The sequence below is a fragment of the Procambarus clarkii genome, chromosome 38, assembly GCF_040958095.1.
Source record: "Procambarus clarkii isolate CNS0578487 chromosome 38, FALCON_Pclarkii_2.0, whole genome shotgun sequence".
In the NCBI taxonomy this organism is placed as follows: Eukaryota; Metazoa; Arthropoda; class Malacostraca; order Decapoda; family Cambaridae; genus Procambarus; species Procambarus clarkii.
Genome location: NC_091187.1, coordinates 23116414 through 23121955, shown reverse-complemented (window position 1 = coordinate 23121955; position 5542 = coordinate 23116414).

Here is a 5542-nt window from a genome sequence, read left to right as displayed (position 1 = left end):
CTGCCCAACCATCTCTGTCCTGTCTTATCCTCGTTATTTTATCATAGAATTCCAGAAGGTTTGTTAGGCACGATTTCCCTGTCCAGAACCCATGTTAATGTTTGTTCACAAACCTAATGTTCTCCAGGTGTGCAACCAGTCGTAGCCTAATTATTCTTTCCAGTATTTTACAGGGGATGCTTGTCAGTGATACAGGTCTGTAGTTAAGTGCCTCCTCCCTATCTCCTTTCTTGAAGATCGGCACGACATTTGCCTTCTTCCAGCAACTGGGCAATTCTCCTGACATAAGTGACTCATTAAAGATCATTGCCAGAGGCACGCTGAGGGCCTGTGCTGCTTCTTTTAGTATCCACAGTGATACTTTGTCTGGTCCAACTGCTTTAGTTGCATCTAGAGTTGTCAACTGTTTCATTACCTCCTCTGCTGTCACCTCTATATCTGATAGTCTTTCATCTAGGGTAACCCCTTCCAACAATGGGAGCTGCTCAGGCTCGGTAGTGAACACTCCATGGAAACTGGCATTCAGTGCCTCGCAGATTTCCTTGTCACTTTCAGTATATGCCCCCTCTGTCTTCCTTAGTCTTGTCACTTGGTCGTTCACCGACATTTTTCTTCTTATATGACTGTGTAGTAACTTAGGTTGTTTTTTCGCTTTGATTGCAATATCGTTCTCATAGTCCCTTTCCGATGTTCGTCTTATGTTAATGTAATCGTTCCTAGCTCTGTTGTATCTGCTTCTGTTGTCCTCTGTTCTTTGTCTTCTGTACTTCCTCCACTCCCGCCTGCTGGCCATTTTTGCTTCCTGACACTGTCTATTAAACCATGGGTTATTATATTCCCTCTTATTTTTTCCCTTTACCGTTGGTATAAATCTCTCTTCGGCCTCCTGGCATTTCTGTATGACTAGGTCCATCATATCTTGGACTGTTTTTCCTCTAATTTCTTCCTCCCACTGCACTTCACCCAGATAGTCCCTTATCCTCATATAGTCCCCTTTCCTGTAGTCAGCTCTCCTTTCCCAGATCTCTTGTCCCATGGTCATAAGTTTGAATTCCATCATGTAGTCAAAGACTAGGACACAATGGTCACTGACCCCTAGAGGTATTTCATGCTCTAAATTCTCGATATCTTCTACGTTCTGGGTGAAAATCAGGTCTAATAGGCTCGGTGCATCTCCTCCTCTTTCCCTTGTGTCTTCCTTCACATGTTGTGTCAAGAAATTCCTGTCTATAACATCAACTAATTTTGCTCCCCACGTTTCGTCCCCTCCATGGGGATTCCTTGATTCCCAATTTATCTCTCCATGATTTAGGTCCCCCATGATCAGCAGCTTCGCTCTCATTCTGTGGGCTAGTGTTGCTGCCTTCTGCAGTTCATCTATACATGCTTTGTTGTTGTCATCATACTCCTGCCTGGGTCTTCTACTGTTTGGTGGGGGATTGTAGATTACCAAGATCAAAATCTTCCTCCCATCTACTGTCAGAGTTCCATGTATGAAGCTTGTGCACTCATTGGTAACTCGATTTCCCAGGTCTTCAAACTTCCATTTCCGCTTTATTAGGAGTGCTACTCCCCCTCCCTGTCTCTGTGTCCTCTCTTTTTGTATCACCTGGTACCCTTCAGGAAAGATTGCATCTGAGATCATGTCATTAATTTTAGTTTACAACAATTGCAACTATGTCAGGATCTGCTTCACTCACTCTTTCTTTTATCTCTTCTGCTTTATTAGATACCCCATCAGCATTGGTGTACCAAACCTTGAGATTCTTCATGGAAACTCTTGTACCAGAGTTCTCCCTTTCTCTGGGGGTCTGGGGGGATCTGGGGGATGTCTGGGGGGTGACTGGGGGCAGAGGGGATCTGGGGGGTGTCTGGGGGATGACTGGGGTCGGGGAGGGTCCGGGGGATGACCGGGGGATGTCCGGGGGGATCCGGGGGGTGTCTGGGGGGGTCCGGGGGGTGTATGGGGGGTGAAAGAGTTCAGGAGGGGTGCTTGGGGGGCTACTGGGGGCTGGGCTTCTAGGAAGGTAGGTAGGAGGGTCTGGGGTAGGGCCTGGGTAGGTAGGTCTGGAGTAGGAAGGGCATACTGGGTCTGAAGATTAGGGAGGGCAAAGAGGGGTTGGGAGATAGCGTAAGGTTGAGAGACAGATAGAGGTTGAGAGGTTGGGAGAGGGAAGGATAGAGGGGGTGGGGGGGACCTCCCACCTCCCTCGCAAGGGTGGGGGGTCACATAGAAGGAGAGGGGATGAGGAGGGGTGAGGGCTGGGTAGGCTTTGGGTGTTGAGGGGATGAGGTCTGGGTGGGTTCTTGGGGTTGAGGGGATGAGGTCTGGATGGGTTTTGGGGGTTGAGGGGATGAGAGCTGGGTGGGTTTTGGGGGTTGAGGGGATGAGGGCTGGACGGGTTTTGGGGGTTGAGGTGATGAGGGGGTCCTTGGAATGTGGGATGAATTTGACTCCAGTGGGGTCAAGGGATGTGCTGGGGAGATAAGCAGGGGCGGCTGATTTGGGGAAGGGGTGACCTGAGAAGCACGTGTGAGCTGGTTAGCATGGGGTGGATTAGCACTGGGGTGTGTAGCTGCGCTCAAATGGGAAGAGTCGTATTGTTGTTTGCTTGCTCTGTGGGCAATCTGTTCCTCCTTCGTCATGAATTTGTCAATAAATACGTTGTAGTAATTTTCGCTACCTCTGAGTAGGTGTTTGTGATGCAGTATGTAATCCACTGCCTCTTCGTTAGTGAACTGTACCAGGACAGGTCGTTTCCTGTTACAGTTGTATGGTCCAATGCGTCGGTGGACTTGCACCTCATTCCCTGCCATCTGGGCTCTCATGTCTCTTAAGATCCCCTGTAGCTCCAAATCCAAATGTGTGTGTGTGTGTGTGTGTGTGTGTGTGTGTGTGTGTGGTGTGTGTGTGTGTGTGTGTGTGTGTGTGTGTGTGTGTGTGTGTGTGTGTGTGTGGTGTGTGTGTGTGTGTGTGTGTGTGTGTGTGTGTGTGTGTGTGTGGTGTGTGTGTGTGTGTGTGTGTGTGTGTGTGTGTGTGTGTGTGTGGTGTGTGTGTGTGTGTGTGGTGTGTGTGTGTGTGTGTGTGTGTGTGTGTGTGTGTGTGTGTGTGTGTGTGTGGTGTGTGTGTGTGTGTGTGTGTGTGTGTGTGTGTGTGTGTGTGTGTGTGTGTGTGTATGTGTGTGTGTGTGTGTGTGTGTGTGTGTGTGTGTGTGTGTGTGTGGTGTGTGTGTGTGTGTGTGTGTGTGTGTGTGTGTGTGGTGTGTGTGTGTGTGTGTGTGTGGTGTGTGTGTGTGTGTGTGTGTGTGTGTGTGTGTGTGTGTGTGTGTGTGTGTGTGTGTGGTGTGTGTGTGTGTGTGTGTGTGTGTGTGTGTGTGGTGTGTGTGTGTGTGTGTGTGTGTGTGTGTGTGTGTGTGTGTGTGTGTGTGTGTGGTGTGTGTGTGTGTGTGTGTGTGTGTGTGTGTGTGTGTGTGTGTGTGTGTGTGTGTGTGTGTGTGTGTGTGTGTGTGTGTGTGGTGGAACAGGTTAGCGAGCGGTCGCGGGAGGGTGACACACACTACCCTACTGTTCCAGGACACTGGGATGACGCGGTACTGTGGAACACAAAACCAGTCTTAGATAGTGAAGCTGTGTGGATGAACATGTGTGGACATGCGTTCGTGTACGCATGTGTGTGTGGTCGCACGTGTGTCAGCGCACATGTGTTGACGCGTGTGGGAAGACTTCCGGCAGCTAACATTTCCAACTAAACTCTAATTTCCCAAAATACATTCTCAAGCTTAATTCTGCACGGAAACAATTCTCTGCGTAAACAATGAACAAATAATATAAATAGGACGCTGTAAACAGATTGGAAGCACCTTGGATTCTCAAACACACACACACACACACACACACACACACACACACACACACACACACACACACACACACACACACACACACACACACACGCACACACACACTACTACTACTACTACTATTACTACTAAAATTATTGTGCATATTTGTTTAGTTGTGAGATGAACAGCAAACAAGATACAGAGAGAGAGAGAGATAGAGAGAGAGAGAGAGAGAGAGAGAGAGAGAGAGAGAGAGAGAGAGAGAGAGAGAGAGAGAGAGAGAGAGAGAGAGAGAGAGAGAGAGAGAGATGAAGATGGTACAAACTCTTTGACCAACAAGAAATGAAGAGGAGACCAGCAATAAATGGTCAAGAAGAAAGGAGAGTGAAACAGAAAACAATATGAAAGCGAAAATTAACATTAAAGAGACAAAAAGAAGACCAAAATGTGACAAAAGATGCATGAAACGACGCCAACACAAACAAGGAGGGAGCCCAAACCATGCCTTTATGTCACTAACAACTGAACACACAAACAACGGAACAAACACACACAGAACTGAACAAACACACACACAGAACTGAACAAACACACACACAGAACTGAACAAACACACACACACAGAACTGAACAAACACACACACAGAACTGAGCAAACACATACACACACACACACTAAGACAAACCAAGAAAGGCCTCAGAGTGCAGATTAGTTTAATAATATCTAGAACACCTACGATTAAGGGATAGTTAAGGCTTAATGTGGGTTAATTGTTCTGGGAGAGGAGCAGGAGGAGGGAGGAAGAGAGGGAGAGAGAGAGAGGGAGAGAGAGAGAGGGGGAAGGGAGTGGGAGGACCATGAGAGGAGAGGGAAAGGAGGAGAACTACAAGATAAATAATGGTTTAAGAGTATTAATACAAAACATAAGTAATTCATCTCCGGATTTTAAATTCTTGACGTTCTTGGAATACTGTCCAAGCTGTCAAACAATACTGCCCAAGCAGCCAAACAATACTGCCCAAGCAGCCAAACAACATTGCCCAAGCTGTCAAACAATACTGTCCAAACCGTCATGGATTACAAGCAAAGCTGTCAAAAGTATTACCATTGCCGCCGGACAATATTAGCCAAGCTGGTAAGAAATACGTGTCAAGCCGCCCAACAAATTTATTCAAACAGAATAAATGCTCTTCAAGCTGTCAAGAAATATTAGCAAAGTTATCAGCGAATATTATTCGTGTTTTTAGGTAATATTAGTCATTCTTTTAAGGGATATTAGCCGTTCTTTAAAGGGATATTAGCCGTTCTTTAAAGGGATATTAGCCGTTTTTTAAGGGATATTAGCCGTTCTTTAAAGGGATATTAGCCGTTTTTTTAAGTGATATTAGCCGTTCTTTAAAGGGATATTAGCCGTTCTTTAAAGGGATATTAGCCGTTCTTTAAAGGGATATTAGCCGTTCTTTTAAGGGATATTAGCCGTTCTTTAAAGGGATATTAGCCGTTCTTTTAAGTGATATTAGCCGTTCTTTAAAGGGATATTAGCCGTTCTTTTAAGTGATATTAGCCGTTCTTTAAAGGGATATTAGCCGTTCTTTTAAGGGATATTAGCCGTTCTTTTAAGGGATATTAGCCGTTCTTTAAAGGGATATTAGCCGTTCTTTAAAGGGATATTAGCCGTTCTCTTAAGGGTTATTAGCCG